General features: G+C 36.3%; 1 long non-coding RNA gene and 1 pseudogene across 4 annotated transcripts in view; both read left to right on the top strand.

Annotated features, from left to right (window-relative positions):
* LOC144243790 (uncharacterized) overlaps nt 1–24,896 on the top strand; it is a 537,988-nt gene that overhangs the window by 330,081 nt on the left and 183,011 nt on the right. For all 4 annotated transcript variants that reach the window (XR_013338774.1, XR_013338772.1, XR_013338773.1 and 1 more), the window contains one exon: nt 17,136–17,242. This is a non-coding gene — a long non-coding RNA (uncharacterized LOC144243790). The remainder of the gene's footprint in view (nt 1–17,135; nt 17,243–24,896) is intronic.
* LOC144243788 (small ribosomal subunit protein uS8 pseudogene) lies at nt 6,103–6,477 on the top strand (annotated as a pseudogene).

Genomic DNA, 24,896 nt, shown 5'->3' with positions numbered 1-24,896 from the left:
CAGCCAGAGGGAGAACATGTAAGCTTATATTCTATCTATTTACTGTTTCACAAGGAGTCAAACTGACTGGAGAAGCTTGCTCTTGCACAGTTCTCTCAGAAAAGCAATCAACAACAATGACCACCATTTATTGAGCATTTACTATGTTCCACACAGTCTCCCGAGAGCTGTACACAAGTGACGTTTTTAAACCTCAACTCCATACATGGGGTAGTATTTTTGTCTCATTTTAAAAATCAGAAAATAGAAATACAGAGACCAAGTAACTTGCTCAATGTCAGTCTGTTCTTTTTTTAATTCTTATTTATGTTTTTAATGAGAGAGAGAGAGACAAAGTGTGAGTGGGGAAGGAGCAGAGAGAGAGGGTGACACAGAATCCAAAGCAGGCTCTAGGCTCTGAGCTGTTAACCCAAAGCCCGACGTGGGGCTCAAACTCATGAACTGTGAGATCATGACCTGCACTGAAGTAGGATGTTCAGCCAGCTAAGCCACCCAGGTGCCCCAGTGTCAGTCTGTTCTTGAAAGGCAGAAGTGGAATTTGAACCAAAGTCTCTCTGATATTAGGTCACTTAAAATCAACCATATTTTCTCTGAGAATCTGTGACAGGCACACCTCTCAGGACAATTAAATCCTCTTCACCTTAACAAGGCTCAGCTTTTCTCTTATACCTAGAACCCTCTTGAACTATCTGTCCCTCAATTTTTCATTTATTCTGGGCACTTTTATTATAATAAGAGAAACCCTACTGAACTAATCAAGCTAAAAAAAAAATGTGCACACTCTTCGCTCGGTCATGACTTGTTTATTGCTCACTCTCCCATGAATGTCTTAAACTCTCAATTGTCAAGCGTGGTATTGTTGGGCATTTACTCTCTGCCTTAGGCACAGTTAGAAGCATGGGCACAAAAAGCACCAGAACTCTTTGATGACTTTCATCTTCCCCTTTCTCTGGGTAGTTGATTTCATTCTCAGACTGGGTCTCTCCATATTACTGGGAATGTGACCACTGGGGAAGGGCTGCCTTTTTTCCTTTAGGTTCATTTGAAAAACTTGACCCAACCTCTGGTTGGGCCTGTGTCTGGACCTATCAACACCAGGTCTAGGTAGCAATTCTCATCAGAACCACATGGAGTGTTGGGAAAGAAAATGCTTCTTAAAGGAAGGAGAGGGCTAGACAGCTGAATCTTCAATCCAGTCTCATCAGGAAGTATGCTTAGGTAGATACTTCTAATGAATGGAAAAGGAAAGGTATAAGGAAATTTCATTCTAAGATCAATTAGAAAGATACAGTTTCTTTTGTTGTCTACTGCAGTCCCTCCATTTAGGGGAAGAATAGGTACCTGGTGATAAACTTGCTGGGAACAAAGGACTCTTATAATACTCCTGTAACTCTTGTATCAGAATATTATGCATTCAGCCCTTACTTAATACATAGGAAGAAAAGAAAAAGGAAGGAGAGGGAAGGAATAGAAGAGAGGGAGATAAAGGAAGAAAATAGAAAAAAACTACAAAAGAGGATTAGAAAGAAAATCCTATTGTCATATAAATCCACTGAAATTTGTCAGAAAGTAAGAAACAAAAATAAGTAAGGTGTAGATGTGTACATATGGGGAATTTCAATCTACACCTGCCCTTGTAGATTAGATATTATATAATTATAGTTTTTTGGTGTTTTTTTTTTTTTTGAGATTAAACTTCATGTCATTTGATAGTGTTTCAGGCTCTTCAAGGAAGTCAATAATGAGTGTTAAATTGGATTACCTGCATCCTTTGCATTCTCTCTTTGTTCTAGCTCATCAGCTGGCAAGCAATTGCAACAGCTCAGCCAGGAACCCACATTCTGAACAGGAGTTGCCTGTATATTCTATATTTACTCTGCTTATTCTTAAGCGTACAAAGTAAGAAGTGTCACTTTGAGAAAATGATGTTTTCCAAAGTCCAAAGTTATCTAAACCTATATGAACCTAAAAAAAGTCTTGGGTTGGGCTTATGGTTTGAGGTTTGAATTGAAGCTTAGGTTATTCTTATTTTATCTGCACTAGTTTTCCATCAGTAATTATACTGTTTCTGTATCTCTGTCTTTCAAAGCAGGACATTATCATGGGTTTGTAAGAATAAACTAACCAAGTTGTATGCCCATATGTCAGAATGAACCTGGGCTAAACATGTCTACAGGTTCACAACCCTTTAACTACATGTATATTTGGTTCATTTTGGTTGGTTTACATTTCTTAGTTTTAGCAGGCCATATTTATATATCATAAAAATACCATGGAGATACCTGGATCTTTCAAACCCCAATATTATACAAATATGTAATCATAGAGTATCTTCTGGGTTTTTCCTTGGTGAATAAACTCACCATGCTAATTAAAATCTGTTATACTCACAGATCTTTCTAAGTGAGACAGCCCTGTCTGAGGTTACTACTAAAGTGGGAAATTTATGAGACTATATTTTGCATTAGCTATTGCATTTGTGCCTCTACCTCCCTCCCACAGCCATTAGGTCAAGACTGGATAACTGAGCCAACACAGCCAATCTCTAGGCTAGCCATATACCGATAAATTGTCCTGCTATGGAAGATAGATTTGTTATTAAGTCAATAGATAACTTTCTTGGAAACTTAAATTAGGTAATACAGAAATAATAATGGTGTTAGCATGGGAGCCAAAGCTTCCAAATAATGCTGTGAGTCAAGTCAGGACCATGATAGTCCTTAGGTATAGTCAGTCAGCAGTACTAACCATTTCCAGTAGAGCAGCTATTTTATTAGTATTATTTCATTAAATTAGTTACTATTTTCATTTTATTTTATAGTTCATAAAACTGAATTATTACCTATGTTCGAATAGTTAACCATTTGCAAAGCTTACATTCAAATTCAGATTTATATCACTTTATAATCCATGATCCTTATTATTATGTTGTATTATAAGATAGGATTTTAGGAAGCAGAAACAATGAAAAAGCCTAAATTGAGAAAAGACACAAAGCAAGGGGAAAAAATATGCCAGTTGGTACTGAGAGGAAGTGAAAGTATGGGATAGAAAGCTTTGTTTATTTAATAGTAGGTCACTATCTTAAAAGTTTGGATTTTACTGCTCCTATGGTTCCTAAAACTAAAATCTATACTCTATACTTGTGAAGAAGGATCCTTCTATGGCTTCTCTATGGGGTTGATGGTAAGATTCTATCATTCAAATGGCCCTTCAAAGTATTTCTAAGGAATGCTCCCTCCACCCCCGCCATCTTGACCTACCTTCAATGAGGGTGTCCAGCTCTCCTAAGTGAGAAAAGCTAATTTAAACAGAGGACTGCCCCCTTAGCAAGGTATACTTATCCACTTATTCATGTATAAGTTCACTTATTCATGAGCAAATTAATAACTATGTACAGCACTGCATAATTATAATAATTTCTCTTTTGAAGAAATAGAAGAGAAATATTCTTTTCTGTAGAGAGGATTTGGAGATACTCCACTATATTTGTGAAGTTTATTCATTCAATTGAAACTGCTTCTCTGTTTATACATACATTGGAGTGTAAGAGACTGATGTTGCTGAAAGGAATGTCCTTAAACATACAGGAACATTTTGAATATAATGCAAAGTATGTTAAATACAAAACAGCATGAATGAAATTAACAAAGTAATAATATTTTGTGATCATATACTAGAAAGGAGAGATTCTGATAGATCAGTACATGTGTTTGTACTGACCTCTGAAAGGATAACAGAAAGTGAAAAGTAAGGATAATGTGGCAAGCTTTTCATAAAAATAATATTGATTTATTTTTGGTGTAAAAGTGTCTTTTGTTCTATGAGAAAATGATGACAAGAGTTATAGTTATTTTTGTTACATGTGAATTTGGAAAAAAGGATTGCCAATCTTATTGTTGGTGTCCAGTTTTTATTTAGTTAAAAAGCATTTATGTAAAATCCCAAAGTTCAGGAATCACTGGTGTAGAAGATGATCGTTATTACAAAGTTGATGGGAAATTTTGGAGATTAAGAAAGAAATAGATGAATGAGAGGGGAAAATAGCTTCCATTACATTTAGTCTCTGGGAATAATTTTTTTAAAATAGAAAAGTTAGAAGCTAAGAACTTTTACCTTTAAAAGCTTTTTATTTTGGGGTGCCTGGGTGGCTCAGTTGGTTAGGAAACTGACTGCAGCTCAGGTCATGATCTCATGGTTTGTGGGTTCAGGCCCTGAATGGGGCTCTGTGCTGACAGCTCAGAGCCTGGAGCCTCTTTCAGATTCTGTGTGTCTCGCTCTCCCTGTCCCTCCCCAACTAGCACTCTGTCTCTGTCTCCATCTCTCTCTCTCTCTCTCAAAAATAAATAAACATTAAAATATCAAAAAAAAAAAAAAAAACCAACCACAAAAGCTTTTTGTTTTAACACACCCAAACTTCGGGTTATGTATCTATCATGAACTATGATTTTGAGGTTTTCTCATTGTTGATGGTACTTATATTTATCTATATTCCATGTGAATGAATATGATAAGACAGCACCCATAAAGTAAACTTCTAGAATCATTTTCATTAAAAACACAGAGCTAATCTTACCACAGAATCTCATTGGCAGAATAGAGAAATATTGCAATTCACCACAATAAAGTAAATATTTCAACAAGATTAATACCTATTTAAAAATGAAAACTGCTGAACCATGGCAAGTAGAAGCCACCAAACATTTGATACATGTTTCAGCCAGGTTCTAGCCAAACCACCAAATTGTACTGTAAAGTTATGCATCAAATAGAAGCTCACAGTAGAAGAACTAATCCTAGAATCCAGGAGAGAACAGGAACAGGTTTAGATTTCAAAAGTAGCCCAGTAAGCTTTGTGGTTCTTACTCGATCGAAGGGCACTTTCTCCCAGGGTAAAATGACACTTTTCTACCTGTTTTAAGAGCAGTTGGGTTTCTTTTATGTTCAGACAGCTGACTCTGGCTCTGCTAATTGCCCATTCTTGTTTATTTGCAATTTTGATAGCATCGCTTGTCATGCCTCCTTTTCCTTTCCCTCCATTATCTTTCCTCTGAAGATTTCTTCTACACTTCCTGTAACAGGGGCAATGCTGGAAATGTCTAATCTTGCTGCAAGGACTCTCATCACACTATCTTTATTGAGGAGCAAAGAACCATATCAAATGATTCAATATTGCATTGGAAAGGCTAACCTTATAGTCTTAGAACCAGATTCTTAACAAATAAAATTCAAGTTCAGCTTTATTCTCAAGACAACTTAATAATTCAGTAGGACTAAATCTGAAATTGAGATAATTCTGTCAGAGTGGACCTAAAACTTATCTCCCACATCCTTAAAACAGGAGACTTCTACATGAATGACAGTAAATCTGTGTAAGGGGAAGAGAATCATAGAAATAATGTTTAATCTTCAGGGAGAACAAATGTAAAAGATTGAAATTTTTTGTATACTGGTAAATGCCAAAGCTGATTACCTCTTCCTTCAAGCAAATGGAAAAGACCTCTTGTTTATTCTTTAGATATGATGATTTGACCATAAGAAAACTGGATTTTCTTGTACATTTTCTAGTCAGGTTAACATTTACCTTTGTAGGTCCAAAATAAATTTCACTAAACAAAAACATTTAATTATTTAATAATTGATTGAGAAATCAATATCTTGAAGAACTATCTTGCACTCCTCTGTTCAATGCAGCATTATTCAGAGTAATCAAGATACGGGAACAACCTAAGTGTCTATCAGTGGATGAATGGATAACAAAGGGGTGGTGTATATACACAATGGAACAGTATTCATCCATTAAAAAGAAGGAAATCTTTCCACTTGCAACAAGATGGACAAAACTGAAGGGCATTATGCTAAGTGAAATAAGCCAGAGAGACAGAGAAGACAGATACTGTATGGTACCACTTACATGGTGAAATTAAGAAAAAAAAAATCTGAACTCATAAAAACAGAGGAGAATGGTAGTTGCCAGGGGCTAGGAAACTGGAGGAGAGACAGACAGGTTGGTGAAAGGGATCACTTTCAGTTAGAAGATGAATAAGGTCTAAGGATCTAAAGTACAGTGTGGTGACTATGGTTAATAATACTGTACTCTTTCCTCCATCTTTCTATGCCCCTACAATCGTGCGCATGAATGTCCTGGCAGACGCACTCAAGAGCATTAACAATGCTGAAAAGAGAGGCAAATGCCAGGTTCTTATCAGGCCATGCTCCAAACTCATCGTCCGATTTCTGACTGTGATGATGAAGCATGGTTACATTGGCGAATTTGAAATCATCGATGATCGCAGAGCTGGGATAATTGTGAATCTCACAGGCAGGTTAAACAAGTGTGGAGTGATCAGCCCCAGGTTTGATGTACAACTCAAAGATCTAGATAAATGGCAGAATAATCTGCTCCACTCCCGCCAGTTTGGTTTCATTGTACTGACAACCTCAGCTGGTATCATGGACCGTGAAGAAGCAAGATGAAAACACACAGGAGGGAAAATCCTGGGATTCTTTTTCTAGGGATGTAATATGTTCATACAAATAAAATGCCTCACTGGAAAAAAAAAATAATACTGTATTGTAACTTAAAATTTGCTAAGAGAATAGATCTTAAGTATTCTCACACATAAAAAAAAGTAACTGTGAAGTGATGGATGTGTTCACTTGATTGTGGAAATCATTTCACACATTTCACAATTTATATGTATATCAAGTCATATTATATAATTTAAATATATACAATTTTATTTGTCAATTATACTTCAATGAGCTAATAAACACATAAATACATAAATAAATACAAACCTTAAAATAGATTTTAAAAACATCTGTATATGTCTCAAGAAACACATTTTGATGAATTTTACAATATACTTGATCTTAGTGAGATTGGAGCATTAAATATAGACAAAATAGTCTTTTCTTCTTCCAAAGGTTTACATATAAGAACTCCTCCTGTATTTATCCTGAACATCAGTTCTATCAGAAATTTTGGGGACCAGGACTATTTGATCTATTTTAAAAAATAAAAACTAGAAGAGTTGATGATGTCAACCTATGTCCTATAGGAAAACTAAGAAAGGAGATGGGCCAATCAAGTGTCCTGCTAATTATCCTAATGGAAGAATAGGGGAACCTCATCTTTAATGCCTCCCCTAAGAGACATACAGAACATTTATTAAAATTCCTTAAAATGTTTCTGTGAGATAACTTCTAGCACAAACCCTCTAAGGTAAAAGAATATTTTATGAACCTAGAAATGTTTGGCTTTGGGGATGACACTGAAAATCAGGTCTGGTTCTTCTGGCAAATTGGTTTCCTCTGACTTTAGAGTGGAGGATCAGTTGACTAGAAAAGGCATGTTAAGAAACTAAGTGTTTTCTTTGTGGTTATAGTGTCTGGAAAAACCTTGTTCATACATCATGGACAATGAGGGTCATAAAATAAAGATTGTCATATTGGTCACAAAGGCATTATTTGAGCACTGTCCTTGTCTTCTGTCCCATCTGAAAGTGAAGTCTTAACTCTGGTCCACCTTCTGATGGGATAGAAGCAGCATTGAATCTGGAACCAGACAGCCAATATAAGCAACGATAGCATTTGACCCTGCCGCTAATTTCCTTTAGGAAACATTTTCTATGGTCAGTTTAACACTACATGTGACTATTCAAGGGAGGAGTTACATGCTACAAAGGCATGTCCCTGTCTTATAAACATAGAGCTAGCAAGTGAATACTAAAAAGGAGGTCTTCTTTTCAGGGATCTAGGAAAGATACATTCTTACTAGGAATACTTAAAGTTAAGTTTGCCTTACTATCAAATTGAAAAAGGAGAATTGAGGTAATACCAAAGAGGTGGAAAAGGCTTATGTATTTGAATTAGCTAGATTATTTACACATAGTAAACTTTTTGAATGTCTCTACATTGATCTATGGATCACCAATTGATCTCATAAATCTATTAGAAGTTTTGGTTTTGAAAACCTTTACTAAGTTTGGGAAATTAATAGAGATTTCACTATTAATAGAGAGTTGTTCCGGGAAGAAAAGGAACGGTGAGTGAGATGATGGGGAAAGCCAGGGGAAAATACCAACTACTCCGTTCACCAAATTGTGTGCCACTTCTGCACTATCCAGAATTGGTGAGTGGAATTTACATTCCCGAGCTCCACTAGCAGGGCCATTTGCAGGAGAGGAGAGAGAGATGCCTGTGTGTCACTTTCAGTGGGTGAGACTTCCCTACCCTCTCACCTCTGCCTCTGGCCTAATACAGATGATCATGATGACCTTGGTTTTACAGAAGATGGTGGGACCAAAAGTGCAAAATGGCTGGGATGAGCGATAAATGAACTTTATTCATATCGGTTTCTTTGGAAGAGTACCTAGTTTTTCCCTAATCAATATATGAAACATTTTTAACTTAAAATTATAGTTGGCTTGACTCAAGATTGAAAGAGAACATCCAAAATCATTGCCCCTAAAATCAGAGAACATTCCGCCACCAGAATCCATCCCCACAACAGTGACATTTCTTGCCCTCTGTGGTCCCCATTTTTATTTCTCTGAAGTTAGTACCACCCAGCAGTATACTCTGTGTTCTACACAACAAAGCAGATAGTTTTGTGCTCTTGAAATATCCAGTTTGTTTATATTTTGTAGTTTTACAAATAGCAGCATATAATATGTAGAAAAATCTGATATTCATCAAGCTGTGTCAACACCTTTTCTTTATTTTTAATTCCTTAACTTTACTATATCTTTTGATTCTCCCACTCTAGCAAACTTATCATGAAGTTGTGAAAATGAAAAATGGATTTACTATTGTCTACTTATAACACATGGCATCAGCTAGGTCAAACTATCAGGCCATTGATGATACAAAAGTCTATAGTTAGGAAGATAGTTATCTAAATTGTGCTTTCTATCAACGTGTTGTTCTGTTTTCACAAAGACTAATCAGAATAATCTGATTCTTGACTAGAGAAGTACTACACATCCTGTGAAATGATTATACCCTAATAGTCTACTATGGGAATAGAAATGTCTGGATTAGATGATGGATGTTGGAAATATCATGCATTTGTAAATCAAACCAATAGGTCTAACTCCTGAATGCAGTGTTGAAATAGATGGAATCAGTTTGACTTGACAATTGCTTATTCCCTAATCTCCTTTCCTTCCTTTCTGGCCACATGTGTTCTTTATTCTTCACACAATCACTTCCCTTGACTGCTTACTTCTGATGAACCCTGGCCCTAGTACAGCAATTGCCCAAGGCTTCTGTCCTTTGGACCATGATTAAAATCACCTCACTTTCCATTTCCCTCTTCCCAAATAGTCCTCCCCATAAATACTTGTATTATCTCAGAGCCAAATGTTAGAGGGAAAACTGTTTGATATGGGAGAGGGTTAGGGTGGTACCATGGTTTAGAATCTGCAGTTAGACCCCAAATTTCTTCTTAGTAGCTGGATGACATTTGGGTCAGTCTTGAGGCTCAATTTAGTCATCCATAAAATGGGGATAATAATGCCTCAATCACAAGGGAAGCACTTACCACAGTGATTAAACATAGTAATTCTCTATAAATAGTAGCTCTTTTTGTTATCATTTTCAGGAGGCTTTGTCTTATAGAAGACCCTTTTCAGAGCCCAAATTAAACTCTTCTTGGTTAATTTTATCATAGAAGCACAATGATAAAGTGAAGTAAAGGATCTTAATTACAACTTGAGAAATTTTATAAGGTAAGAGGATGGGAAGAGGAATAGGTCACATAGGTAATAACTGAAATCATGTCTCTAAAACCTGCTCTTGTTTCTGGAAGAGAAACTCCATGAAGCTCAGGTAAGTGCTTCTCAATATCGTCATCACTCTGTGGGAAAACTGGTCAGTCTGCCTGGGACACTCCCTGATCCTTCCTGAACAGGTTAATAGCTACTCACACCTCAACATTTAGCTCAAAGTCATTTCATTCAGCAGGCCTCCAGTGACCCCTTGATAGCAGGTCAGCTACCCCTCCTGCTGTGGATCCTTTCTTGATGAGGTTCTAACAAATCACACCTTACCGTAATTGTTCTTAGCCTCCCACCCCTGACTGTAAGATCCTCGAGAACAGGGCTTTTGTTTGACATTGTATTCTTTGTGTCTAGTGCAGTTGTTAGCCCGGAAGAGACATTTAAAACATTGGTGAATGACTAAATAAACACATTCAGAGATTGACAAAGGCAGGCAGCTGAGGGAGAAATGTATGGGAAATAGGTTAAATAAAAAGTAAGAATAAACTTACATTTAAAATATATTGGCACAGAGATGTGAAGACTTCAAGGGAACATCATGTCTGACTCTGTCTTTTTGTCTTTCTTTCTAGAGCGCAAGGGAACATCTTGTCTGACTTTATTATTTATTTATTTATTTATTTATTTACAGAGAGAAAGAGCATGATCCGAGGGAGAGGGGCAGGCAAAGACGGAAAGAATATCTTAAGTAGGCTCCAGGCTCAGCACGGAGCCCAATCCCATGCCCTTGCGATCATGACCTGAGCGAAATCAAGAGTCAGTCACACAATGGACTGAGCCATGCAGGCACCCCCCTCATGTTTGACTTTAAGAAGGCTATAAATTCATTGCCTTATATTTATTCAATCATCAAATAGTAGCTGACTGCTTCTGATAGGTTCTGAGGACACAAGGGAGAGAAACAAGACTCCTAACCTCACAGAGCTCAAAACAAAGCGGAGAAAATAAGGGTGTTAACAAATAACAATGTGATGTGGTTATTGCCACACAGCGGAGGGAGCATTCGGCTAACTCAAGGTTAATAACATCTGAGTTAAATCTGAAAGGTGCACGCAAAGGGAAGTAAAGAGCTAGACAGAATGACCTCTGCAAACATATTTCATTTTTATCATGTGTTTCCCAGTCCAGCATAAACTGGCTGCATAAGGATGAGGAATGCATGGCTCACAGAACTGAAGCTTCTGGTGGAGACTTCAGGAATGCTTAGGTCAAGAGGCTCAAATATTGTCTTCAGACATCTCTGTCTCTGTTTCTGTCTCTGTGTCTCAATCTCTCCTCCTGACTCTGCTTTTTGCTTTGTTGATATTTCCTTTCTTGATTTTTGCTTAATGAGACACGGCAGCCATGAGCAGCTCCAGATACCCCCTCCAGATTACCATGTCACAAATCCTAGTAGAATTACAAAACTCCGTCTTCCTTTTGGCACCAGCAAAGCCCTAGAATATAGTCACATTTACCTGGCTCATAATATGCCCATTTCTTAACAAGTTAGTGCAGCCAGAAAGAGAAACTACTCTGCCGGGGTGCTTGGATCATCTGTTTACCTCTGGAATCTAGGGTGAGGGCAAGCCCATCAATTCACATGGCCTGTAAATGGGAAGCTGTGTCAATGGAAAAATGTGGGGAGGAGCCAATGCTCCACATGACAGGGATGGACATCAGACAGGCAAAAACCAGTGTGTATTATTAAACACACACACTCACAGAAAAACACACACTGGTGAACCTTAATGACATTTCTTTCATGTGTCTGTCTTCCATAACAAACTTATTAAATATTTTAATATTATTCCTGTAAACATATCCTCATATATTATACCACACACTCATATAAATAAACACAAACATACATAGCAAATCACAAGTTAAAACACATGATAAAAGCTTAACAATAACAACAATTTACCTGTGGAATACCATAAATATCATACTTTTGGGATTTGGTAGAATCTATCCTAGCCAAAGTGCTTTACACTTTAAAAAAAATTAATATTTATTTTTGAGAGAGAGAGAGCCCACACGAGCAGGGTAGGAGCAAAGAGAGGGAAACAGAGGATCCAAAGTGGGCTCCATGCTGACAGCAGAGAGCACAACAGGGGCTCGAACCCACCAACCACAAGATCACAACCTGAGTGGAAGTTGGACACCCAACGGACTCAACCACCCAGGTGGCCCCTAAGTCCTTTATACTTTGATTACTCACTACCTGCATTACTGCTGGCTCCCTCATGTATGGCCTACAGCTGTCATTATCAAGTGTGATGATTGTGAGCATTCATTTGCTAGGGATCACTGCATTTTTTTTAAAACTGGAAAAGGTCTTAAAGACCATACTGTTTATCCTTATATTCTACAAATAAGAAATGAAGCCCAGAGAGGTTCGATACCATGCAAAATTTACAGATTTGTTGATGCGCCAGTTTCCTTAAATAAAACACTACATGACACTTCTCCATAGAAAGGTAATTGCGAATGAGGCTATCTCCCTACTGTTTTGTGCATATGAAAACCAGCAAAAGTAAAGAAGAGCAAGGCGGCCCCTTTTCTGCCAGTATGAAAACCTTCCAATATAAAACACCTAAAAATATTACAACACACACATACACACACACAATTTGAAAGCAAGAGAAGACTTTATTTTTCCTTTTCATTATGATTTAGAAAAAGTCGTGGTCATTTTAAGGATCCTAATGAGTAGCAATTTATGGGAGAGCTTGACCATGTGGGAAAACAAGGACCAGTCACTTGACTTTTGCCCCTGCAAATTCTTCATGAAATGTGACAAGCTTTTCCCGTGATATATTTCTACTTCTGTTTTAAATACCAGAAGAAATGGGTGAAAATTAAAATGTAACATCCATTTTATGTGTTTCAGATACCAATCAGCATATTCCATGAGACTAACTCAAATAAGGCTCTACAGAGAACTACTATTGTCCATGTATTCTTAGCCAGGACAGAGAACACGCAGCATGGTAATTTAAATTAATTTATATTTATTGTGACATAAAGTGGTCATATAAAGGGGAAAAAAGTGAGAATCATTGCTGTGTTGTATAAATGGAAAACAATAACAGAAGGAATATCAGTAAAAATCAAAATAATAAACCAAGTATATGTTGTTTTGTCAACTTCTACATATGAAAGTTTTGCTATTTAACATGGGTGTTACACCACCAATGATATTTAACTCTTAAAAGATTTAATAGTACATTTTCTTTTTCTTATGAACATAATTTTGAGCTCAAGAAATTATCAGCAAACATATAAGATAGGCATCCCCTATAGAAAATAATTCTAAAACCTGAATGTAACCTTAGATTGTTTTCATTTTTCAAAACCCTCTAATTCTTGAATCCCTGGATTACAGTCTATCCTACTAATATTCCTCCCTCTTTTTGGAAGTTGTTTTAATGTTTGTAGTTGACTTTAATGGTAGGTGTGACTTGATGTATTAAAAAATCTATATTTTTATTCTCGAGGTTACTCCACCCTTGCTCAGGAATGAACCATTATTCTCTGCGATGTGGTTTTAAGAGAACACGTTCTTCAGTTAATTTTCTTTGACTTGACTTTACCATGATATCAAAAGAGAAAAAATCCCTGTAGGCATTCACTGTTATATTTCACTCTAATTACAGAATTCTTCAGCAGTATACTCTGAAACTTTAACTTTCTGAAATGGATGTTTTTGGGGTAGATTAAGGTGACAGCTATAACGCTGGGTAGGGCTTTGAAGTGTTTAAAAATTCCTCCCCACAAGATAAGCCTGAAGCTGAATTTCAGCCAAGAGTCTGTAATTGCCTGAAAGTGTGATGTTTTCCATTTGTTTCTTCAGAGTGTTTTCCACTTTATCCACAGAGGCAATGTTTTCCTATTCCAAGCCTCATCTTTTCCACAAAATTTTCCTATCATAAAGAGATTTTAGTGCATCTATCTCAGAGAAGGCAAATATGTTATGATGGTATCAGCCAACCAGTCATTATCTAATCACCTATTAGATGTATTTTTAGTGCTTTTAGAGAAATATGATTGCTACAAGTTTGCCTTCCTTAGACAAGATGAACCCTCATGAAACTATTAGGAAACAGTACTAGCTTAATGTGTCCTCTAAAGGCCAATTGGAAGAAATGAAACAAAGGATAACTGCAATTGTGTCAAAAAAAAAAAAAAGTCCATCGAAAGTCAGCTAGAGTTTATAATTGTTTTTAAAACAACTTTATTAAGATATATTTTTCATATTATACCAACCATCTATTTCAAATGTATAATTTTTAGTCAGTTTACTCAGTGGTACAACCGTCTCCATAAATCAGTTCTAGAACATTTTCGTCCCCTCAAGAAGATCCCTCATGACCTTTTACAGTTAATCCCCATTCCCACCCCCAGGCAGCCACTAATCTACTTTCTGTATCCAGAAACTTGCTTTTTCTAGGCATGTCATATAAATGGAATCATAAACTATGTAATCTCTTCTGTCCAGCTTCTTTCACTTAGTAATGTTTTTGAGATTCATCTGTGATGCAACATCTGTCATTATTTGTTTCTTTTTAGTGATGAATAGTATTCCACTGTGTGGAATGAGTTTTAGTGGCAATGGTTTTAAAAATATGGTTTTTTGCAGTGCCTTAAAAGCTATAAAGTTTGATGGATGAATTAAGCCTTTTTTCCCCCAAACAATCAGCACAAGAGATCCCATGACTAAAAGGGGCTTGAAAAATCATTCACCTAGGGGATGCTGCATACTCCTTTCATGCAATAATTTACCAAATACTTACTGAGGTCCTATACTCAATAGAACCTCTGCTGTCCACTGAGAAGAGAGTAGGGAATAAAGGAGGCATCATTTCTGTGCTTATGGCCCCAATTATGGTCCTTTAGGGGAGATGAGCTTTAAACAAATAATTAAACAAATATGCTTTGGTTAAAATTGAGATAAATGCTTCAACAAAAAAAGTGCAGGGTGCTGTAAGAATGAGTAATGGAGGCATCAAGCCTAGTCTGAGACTCGGGAAAGATTTCCCTGTAGGAGTTATATTTAAGCTGAGATTTGAAGGACAAAATATTTGGACAGGTTTACTAAAAATGAGGAGGAGAGATTTCTGCTCAAAGAACAGACTTGGGGAGGATTAATGCATTCCAGGAACTGAAGGGCTGCCAGGGCGGCACAAGTGTGATGCTGGCATAAAGGGGGTGGGTATGATGCAGGAGAGGGCTGGGGAAGTAGCAGAGGCCAGGCTGTGTGACTTCATGGTCACTGTAAGGTTTTGGATTTTATCTTGAGGGCAAAGGATGCCATTGAAATGTTTGAGGCCAGAGACTGATAATGATTAAATTTGTGTTTTCAAAGAAAATAGTAACTCTGTTGCATGAAGGATAGATATTTGAGCAACCACAATATTGTAACAAATTGGGATAATGAGCTCACTATTAAGTTTCACATGTTATCTGCTCGCTGATAACTAAGCATCCCCATTTTCTAGAATGGTGCCTGCTATGTAGTAGGAGCTCTTCTGGATATTTATCCAAAAAACTGAAATCAGGATCTTGAAAAGATATCTGTATTCCAGCATTCATTCCAGTATTATTTACAGTAGCAAAAATTTGGAAATAATCTATGTCTATCAGTGAATTGATGCATAAGGAAAATGTGGCATGTACATGCACTTGAATATTATTCAGCCTTAAAAAAGGAAATGTGACCATGTGGGACAACATGGATGGATCTGGAGGACCTTATTCTAAATAAAATAAGCTAATCACAGAAGAACAAATACTACATGATTCTCCATATATGAGATAGAGATAGAGCCAGAGGCAGAGATAGAGATAGACAGAGATAGAGACAGATAGAAACAGATAGAGATAGATAGATGGATAGAGATAGANTGGGGATGAGCACTGGGTGTTATGTGGAAACTAATTTGACAATAAACTACTTGTAAAAAAAAAATTAAAAATATAACTACCAAAACAAACAAACAAAAAAAAGAAATATAGATAGATGGATAGAGATATAATATAGAGATAGATAAAGATAGAGATAGAAATAGACAGAAATAGAGATAGAGATAGATTGAGATAGAAATGGATGAGAGTAGAATGGTGGTTGCCAGGGACTGGAGGAGGGGAAATAGGGAATTGCTATTCAGTGGGTACAAAGGTTCAGTTATACTAATGATTTATTGTTGTACAACATTGTGTCTATAGCTAACAATACTGTATAGTACACTTAAAATTTGTTAAGAGGGTAGATCTCATGTTAAATATTCTTCCACAATAAAAAATAATTGTTGAACAAATGAATAAAAAATAATAAGCAACATCCCCAGATTTAGGAATAGCCTACTTTTCTTATAAATTAGAAGGGATTCTTGATTACCTCAATAATGAACTTATTTTCATCATTTGCCCACTAATATGTTTTATTGAGTGGGAGAGAAATGAGTGAAGTGAGAGCTAGCATGTCAGAAATAATGAGTAAACTTGAGTTTGGGCAGGGAATGCATATTTCTTCCATCACATGTAATGGCAAGAGAAATGGTGAGGATTTCTGAGGTAACTCACGGTAGATCTACATCACATAGGATAATGAATGCTAACTTCTGTTCAGTTAGAAGGGCAAATCTTCTAACCCAAATCAAACAAAACAAACCAATAGACCACTGATTATTAGAGGAAGATTATAGAGAAACAAATAGATTTTTCCAGGCGTCAAAGGGATTTTGGTTTCTGAATTTTGCTACTAGTAAAACTGTATGGAGTCATTACATCAGGCCTGCTCAACACCTGCTGAGCAATGTCTTCCTTCATCAACCTTGAAATTGGTTCTTTCATCTCCAAACTGTGCAAAATGTAAAAACATTTCCCTCTGCCCTGGACTCTGGTTGCTAGAAACAGACTCAGAAACCTGTTGCTGACATTTTTACCAGGAATACTAGTTACACCGTCTTCTCAAAGCAGAGAACTAACATCCTGGGATGGCAAACTTAATGACAGCCTTTATTATTAGTGCCAATTTTAGAATATTTTAGAAGTCACTGCTTTAAAACATCCATGAACTGTTTTAGAATTTATTGTGTGAAAAATCTTGGCTACCTACTTCCCTTCATTCATCAAAAACTTAGAATGAATTTATACCAGGCATGAAATGTCTCTTTGGATTTTTACTAATAGATTAATGATGCTAATAAACATTCAGGCAAACCAAGAAAAAATGGTGGGACGTTTATTAGACTCACTTCTAAGAACCTGTTAAAAATAAATGGAATCATTTAATGATTGAATGTACCTGTTTACATTTCAAAGCTGATTAACTTAAATTTAATCTTTGTTTTCTTTCATTAGATGCTGTGGAAGTTCTCTGTCATTACTTTAATTAGATGCATTAATAAGGTTTTAAGACACCTCTGCACAGAACTATATGCAAATTCGGGAGGATGAACCTGAATCTGGTAAGGTAAAAGTCCTGTTTCTAATGTGTTAACTGAAGGCCGGTTACTTTTTTTTTAGTCTTTTTTATATTCTTTTTAATGTATGTATGTAAGTGTTTACTAGAATCAATAAGAAATCTTAATCCATTTTAGTTCTCATTTGGATCTCTATAATGTACTGAAGCTCCCAGGAGAAACTCAAGATCTTTATCTGCATTTCATATAATGAACCTAAACACTATGGTGCTGAGAATAAAGACAAAAAATTAAGTAAGCATGGATTTGCTCCTGCAGGAAAGAAAGAAGACTGCATATATACCCATAACACAAATTCCTTTTTAAGTAGATATTCGAGTCTTATTTATCTCAAAGGAGCATAAAAGAGAACTTGAGGTTCATTTTAGAATCAGCTGTCTCTTTAGAACTAGATGAGTACTTAGAAGCTCTTGAATTATAAGCCATGATTAGCCCATCTGAGATTTGGAGGTGTCGTGGATTCTTTGGGTTAAAATTTAAGATCAGTGTGAAAATTTTGCACAGCTAGCTTTGCTGTCTGAATGACATTGTATTTGACCAATCACTAACTCAAAAATTCATGTGTTTACACATAGAAATAACAGAGATCTGTGAAAAGCATTTTGGTATTCAGTGTTGTGAAGCTTGTCTTGAGCCTTAAAGGAGTGCTAACTTTGATTTTATTAGTGATAATTTTAAATGAATTCATGTAATTTTCTTTCATTTGGGAATCACCGTTTTCTTACACACCTGCCTAACAGAACTGGAACATTAAACTAAGATTTATAAATATGTAATTGGTGGCATATATCCGCATGAACTATAAGGTTCTTTCTTAAGAAGAATTCTATAATAAATGACTTCTATTAAAATGGTCTAATTAGTTTTAAGTATTTAACCAGCATTAACAGAGAGATTCAAAACCCACCCTACCTAGACTGCATATTAGCTTATAATGACTTAGGAGTAATCAGCTTTCCCTGATGGCTTCACAAGGAAAAGAGGAAATAAAAATAAAACAGTTTTAGAACCAGGTAACTAATTATACACAGATTATTTGTAAACAGCTTTTCTGCTTCAAACAAAAGAAATAAGCTTAGTTGAACCAAACTGGAGCTCTCACTGCCAAACCCACAACAGAACCATTTTCTTAGAAGAATAGTCCTATATTATGGATGAGTAAGACACCAAGCTGGGCAGTGATCAAAAACAAACTGATATTTGCTCTCTAACTAATTTGAATGGCTGGGCTTTGGAGCAGCTGGGATGGAGTTTGTATTTTTTTTTTTTTTTTTAAAAACAGAGGCCTTTGTCTGAATTCCCAGTGAGATGCTGGATTATAAACAAATGCATTCTTCCCCACCTCCTTTCTAGTAGCTATACAGCTTTTCAAGGAAGTCTTTGCTTCTGTCATTCTTTCCTGATTTGAAGGGTTCTTGGAATCCATAATAAATGCAATTGGAGAAATTGTCTGAAAATCTTGGGCTAGGGTTTCATGTCTTCATTGGCAATGGTCTTCACTTTAAAGTTATTTCTGGAGTAAAATCAGACCCATGTTTGCTTTGAAACTAATTGTGTGTCCATTTTGTTTCTTGTTATCATTATATTAATTGAAGTTCTGTAGTAGTCACTAGTGGTTATTGTATGTCAGGTAATGAGTTAGTACTAGACTCTCGCTCTCACTTTCATCAATACCCCTATAAAGCACATATAGTTATCCATGTTTTAGAGATAAGAAGACTCTGACTTGTTGAGGTTAAGAACTTATTCAAGTTAAGGGCAGTTGGGTGGCTCAGTCAATTGGGTGTCCAACTTCAGCTCAGGTCATGATCTCTGGTTCGTGAGTTCAAGTCCCACATCAGGCTTTGTGCTGACAGCTCAGAGCCTGGAGACTGCTTCCGATTCTGTGTCTCCCTCTCTCTGCTCTTCCCCTGCTCACGTTCTGTCTCTGTTTCTCAAAAGTGAATAAACGTTAAAAAATTTAAAGAAGAAAAGAACTTATCCAGGTTAAACAACAAGAAAGTGGGAAGGCAGAAATGGTTCCATGTCTGCCTCACTCATGTGCAACATGCTCTGAATCATTGTGCTACAGAAGAGAAAATATGTTCATGATCTTTGCTTCTGAAATAAGTAAAAAAAAAATTGGTTGCTCCAGATGACAAAGATTTTGAACACAGTGAGGGTTAGTTATATGAAGGCCAGAATGCAGAAGCCTGTACCAAGGTGTTATGTTTGTTCTCCTTGTGGGGCGCCTGGGTGGCTTAGTCGGTTAAGCGTCCGACTTTAGCTTAGGTCATGATCTCGCAGTTTGTGGGTTCGAGTCCCACGTCGGGCTCTGTGCTGACTGCCAGCTCAGAGCCTGGAGCCTGTTTCAGAGTCTGTGACTCCCTCTCTTTCTGACCCTCCCCTGCTCACGCTGTCTCTTTCTCTCCTAGAAATAAATTTTAAAAAAAAAATTAAAAAAAAAAAGTTTGTTCTCCTTGTATTTTACCCAGAATCTGCACTGTAATCAACAATCATGTCCACATCCTCAAAAATTTGGTTCATGGAGGGGACCTGGGTGACTCAGTTAGTTGAGCATCTGACTTCTGCTCACAGTTCATGAATTCGAGCCCTGTGTTGGGCTCTGTGCTGACAGCTCAGAGCCTGGAGCCTGCTTTGGATTCTGTGTTTCCCTCTCTCTCTGCTCCTCCCCCACTCACCCTCTATCTCTCTCTCCGTCTCTCTCAAAAATAAACATTAAAATTTTTTTTTAATTAAATAAATTTGGTTCATGGAATTGCTTTGCAATGATTATGGATTTATTTACCCATATCCTGGTTCATAAGTGATGTCTTTTTCACTCAAAATTCTTCAGAAGAAAAGCTTTTAAAATGAAGCCTTGCCGGAGGTCATCTTTCACATACAACTGAGTCCTCTGGGGACTGAGAGGAGCAAAGTGTACTATGGTGGTCTAGAACAATAGAAGTCTTGTAGCCATATATGCCGGACTTTGAATTCCGATTCCTCTTACTGAACAATTTGCTTAACTTGGATTCAGATTGGTCAGTCTGGAAAATTTTGGGTGAAAATTAAATTTGAGAGTGCATGTATATAATCACTGTGGGGTGTTGAGTTTCTGCCATCAATTCTATTTCTCTCCTTTATTCTTCCTCCATATCAGTCTTCCATCTTTATTTTCTCTTTCTGTCTTATTTCCTCCATTCTCATTCTCATTGTGTTTTTCCTCCTCATCATTGATTTGATATGGGGGAAAGTAGGGAAAATGGTTTCTAAATTCCCTGAAAGTAATTCTATTCTGCTACTTATGATGGTCACATTGCATAGCCTGCCTTCAAATTGTCATCTCCAGTTTTTAAAAATAATGGACATCTAAAAAATGGCCATTAAGGAGAATTCATTGAAAACAGATTCCACATTTTAGCATAAATATTCCATTTTGTTGATGTTTTGACCAAAAAAATGTTACTTTTGTACAACATTGCATGTGAGCAATTATCACTAAATATGTGACTTTTTTAGAATGATCATGAGGATTAGTTTTGCTAAAATGTTCTATGGCCTCATTAATTTTTCTAGTATTCTTTTGAATTATATAGCATATGACCATTCTTTTTGCTGTTCTCTCTTTCAGTTAAAAACTGGTAGGGGCTTAGGTCATGATCTTGCGGTCCATGAATGTGAGGCTTGCATCAGCCTCTGTGCTGACAGCTCAGAGCCTAGAGCTTACCTCAGCTTTTGTGTCTCCCTCTCTTTGCCCCTCCTCCTCTCACAGTCTATATCTCTCTCTTTCTCAAAAATAAACATTTAAAATAATTTTTAAATAGCTGGTAGGGATGAATCCACATTTTGGGGGTCTCTAAGAATAAGAATACAATATTATGAAAATAAAATGGTTAAAAAGTGAGTACTCACTTAGAATGAGCAAAGGAATCATAATAAACTACAAATGAGAAAAATCTAGCAAATGTCCCATACATTATAAAAGCCAGAAAAATTACAAAATATTTTTTGTTAATTCACTGCTTGATGTACATCTGTAATGATTTTTCCTACTTCTCTGGCTACTTTATTTTGATTGCCTCTTTATCTGACAGTGATTTTATGTTTTCCGTAGTGAATGGAAATATATTTTAGTTTTTCCTCTAGCATGACTGTTTTCTATTATCGATAGTTTATAAGATTTTGTTTCAGCTCTACTACTTGATATCGCTTAATTCAAATATCTTTTAGGGGATATGTTAAATTTTGGAAAACCCTCTGTCAAGGTTTTTGTTTGCTTGTTTATTTGTTTGTTTTTCATATCTAAGCTGTAAGATTTGGAGTGCTATTCCATAGAGCAGCTCTGGCTCCAGCCAATTATTTTCATTTGGGACTGGTTGCCCTGTGTTATTGAAAATCTTAGCATGACCCTGATGTGCACATTTTAGGTGAAATTTCCTCATTTTGAAATGTTAACATTGAATTCAGGTTTTTAAGAAACACTATGCGGATAAGCAAAATTTGTCTGTAGGTCTACACAAAGGAAAGTAAGACATTACATTTTTGCTTAATTTTTTATTTTCTATTTATTTTTTATTTTATGTGTGTTACTTTTTATTTTATTCTTGGCATTTATAGTTCTGTTCTCTCATACTAAGAATTTTTAAGAAGAAATATTATATCACTTTGTACCAATATATAACTTTATAATCCTCACAGCTTCATTTTATATATTTATAATGCTCATATTTTGATGTCAAAAGGGAAATGTAGAGGGACTATGAAGGGGTGAAAAATTAATACTAAGTCTCATACTGAGTGGTAAAATATTGAAAGCTTTCTCCTGATATTAGCAAGAAGGTAAAGATTTTTCCATCACTTTTGCTATTGAAAATCATATGAGGGACTTCCAAGCGTGAGGCCCATTCAATTCCTTTTCCACCAGTTTTTTTTTTTTTCCAATTTCTCTTCTGCTTTTTGGTTTTGTTTTAGTTTTTGTTTTTGTTTTTCCTGAGGCATATGTCCAAAGGGACATATTGACTATGACTCTCTACTGCAGGGTTCCAAAAAGCTTTCATTTGAAAAAAACCTTTCTCAACCCAAAGCATAAAAATAAAAACATAGAAATCTTCAAAACTACTGCTCTGACTACCATTGTTATAATGTGTGCCTTTTTGATTGGGACTAAATTCTCCAGTTGTTTTGTTTTTTGTTTTTATTTTTTTAACCTGAATCCTTTCCTCTTTTTCTATATCCCTCTTAAATTTTAATAATAAAACATTCTGTTAAGTCTCATACAATTTCATAAACAAAATTCAAAAGCTATATTTTGTATTTTAAAATTACCTTTATAATAATAATGTGTATTTATTATTATTACATGAAGTCCATCCACTACAAGCTCCATCTCTCTCTCTCTGTCTCTCTCTCTCTCTCATAGCTTTAATAAAGCATGAAGAATGTATAAATGAGAAATGAAATGTCTTCATTCCCTGCAGTACTGGATATCTGCTGCCGCATAACAAATTATCCAAATATGTAGTGGCTAAAAACAACAAGCATTCATTATCTCATAGTTTCTGTGGATCAGGAATTCAGAAGCGGCTTAGCTGGGTGGTTCTCAAGAGAGCACAAGCAGGGTGTTGGCCTGGGTCACAGTCATCCAAAGATTTGACTACGGCTAAAGGACCTGCTTCCAAGTTTACTTCCAGCCACATGGCTGTGGGCAGGCAGCATCAGTTCCTCAGGACTGGTGGTTGGAAGTATTTCTTCAACACTTGGTGGCTGGGATCTCCCAGAGCCACTGGTATAAGAAAGAGGGCAAAAGAGAAAGCAAGCAGAAAGCCACAGTGCCATTTATGACCAAGTCTTAGAAGTGACATGCATCATTGCCACTGTATTCCATGGTCACACAGACCAACCTGGTATGATTTAGAAGGGAACTGCGCAAAAAGATGAATACCAGGCTGACTACTGCACCTGACAAAGGGAATTCCTTTCATATTTCATCTTAAAGGCTCATTTTATCGTGGAAGCAATTGCTGAAAACTAAAATAGATGAACCCAAAAAAGTCTGTTATAATTTAAATCATAGCCAGTTAGCTATTTTCATAAATCTTTAACAGTAATTTTCCAATTGGCAATATAGGGCAATACTTACATTTAAATATATGTCTAAGTGTATGTCACCAATTAAAAAAATTTAACATGGAAGGATTTGATATTAGATTCCAAGTTACTTTTTTTACATTGATATTAAAGGAAAAATGGACGAAAGGTTTATTTTCTTTCAGAATAAGTGAAATCTGCAGTGGGTGGTGTGCAAAAATTTGTCACTTTGCAACCCAAATGAAACAAACGAAATCCAGACTTATTTTGAATGAGTTAAATCAACCTGAGCCTATAGCCCAGCTACTGACTCCACCATAATTAAGTGCTAATCGTATGGGTGTGCTGTTTTGTGAGGCAGTAAACCAGTTTCCTGAGTGGATAAATAAGGAGGTTGAAAGCTGGGGAGCTTAACCTATCAAAAAACTGCAATTTTCTTGTAGAAAAAGAGCAGACCTACCTGTTTTTGCTATTAGAATAAGAGTGAAAATTCCTAAAAAGTGAAGGAATGGGTCATTTTTAAATTTGGCTAAGGAGTGGGGGCATTAGTGAATGTAGAAAAGTGTTTCATATGCCCATAGTCTCTATGTTGAATGTCTTCTGTAGAATTCAGCAATAAATATATTTGTCTACTTGTCAAATACTTTCTACCTGTAAAACATCTTTTATGCAAGCACTTGAACTCAAGTGTTATAGCTGAAATGAGCTACAGATTTCATCTGGTCTACCACCAATTCCCCATCCCACTCATACAAAGAATTTTACAGATGAGCAAAACAAGATTCCAAGAAGTTAGGTAACTTGTCCAAAGCCACATATCTAATATATAAGAGCGATTAAAATTCAGATTCTGTGTTCCAGTTGGCTTGAAATTGAATCCTAGTTATGTGCACACTATTTGACCCTGGGAGATTTAAACTCTGTGCAGTTCAATTTGTTCATCAGTAAACCAATATTCTCTACCACATTCATAAATTCCACAAATATGAGGCAGGCAATGGGGATAGACTGCAATCAAAGAGTTTTTGTCTATGGAGGAAGTAAAGGCTAGTGCTATGGGAACACAGATCCCAAATCTAATTTGTCCTAAGTAGTCACATATGAGCTTTGCATGACAATGGGAAGGTGAAGAGGAAGACAGTGGTCTAGATGGACAGCTTAGCATGTGCGAAGGTCTAGAGATTATAGTAAGCAAGGCATGGCAAGGAATGGCAACATGATTGAGGCTGCAATACAGATGATCAGCTGGAGAGTTGTAAGGACGGAGGAAATTAATGTAAAGGGTTTAGCATAGTGCCCAGCCTATAATAAACATTTGGTAAATGATAGTTGCTGTCACTAATTTTAGTATTGTTATTGTTAAACAATAACAATTAGCACTACAATTGGATGTCCAAATCCCTGGTTGAAATTATCTCTGATTTCCGATGTCCTCTTTTTTTTTTCCCCTCTATCAATGTGATTCACTATAGTTGTTTTTCCAGTGACAAATATCCATTGCTTACTTGCTCTTTACCAGGACCTGTTCTGCTCTAGGCATAGAGAATTCAGCAAAATAAGAAGCAGAGAA

This window comes from Crocuta crocuta, unplaced genomic scaffold, assembly GCF_008692635.1.
Source record: "Crocuta crocuta isolate KB4526 unplaced genomic scaffold, BGI_CrCroc_1.0 scaffold448, whole genome shotgun sequence".
Taxonomy (NCBI): Eukaryota; Metazoa; Chordata; class Mammalia; order Carnivora; family Hyaenidae; genus Crocuta; species Crocuta crocuta.
The sequence above is the reverse complement of the archived record's forward strand: the minus strand, read 5'-3'. Positions and strand labels throughout refer to the sequence as shown.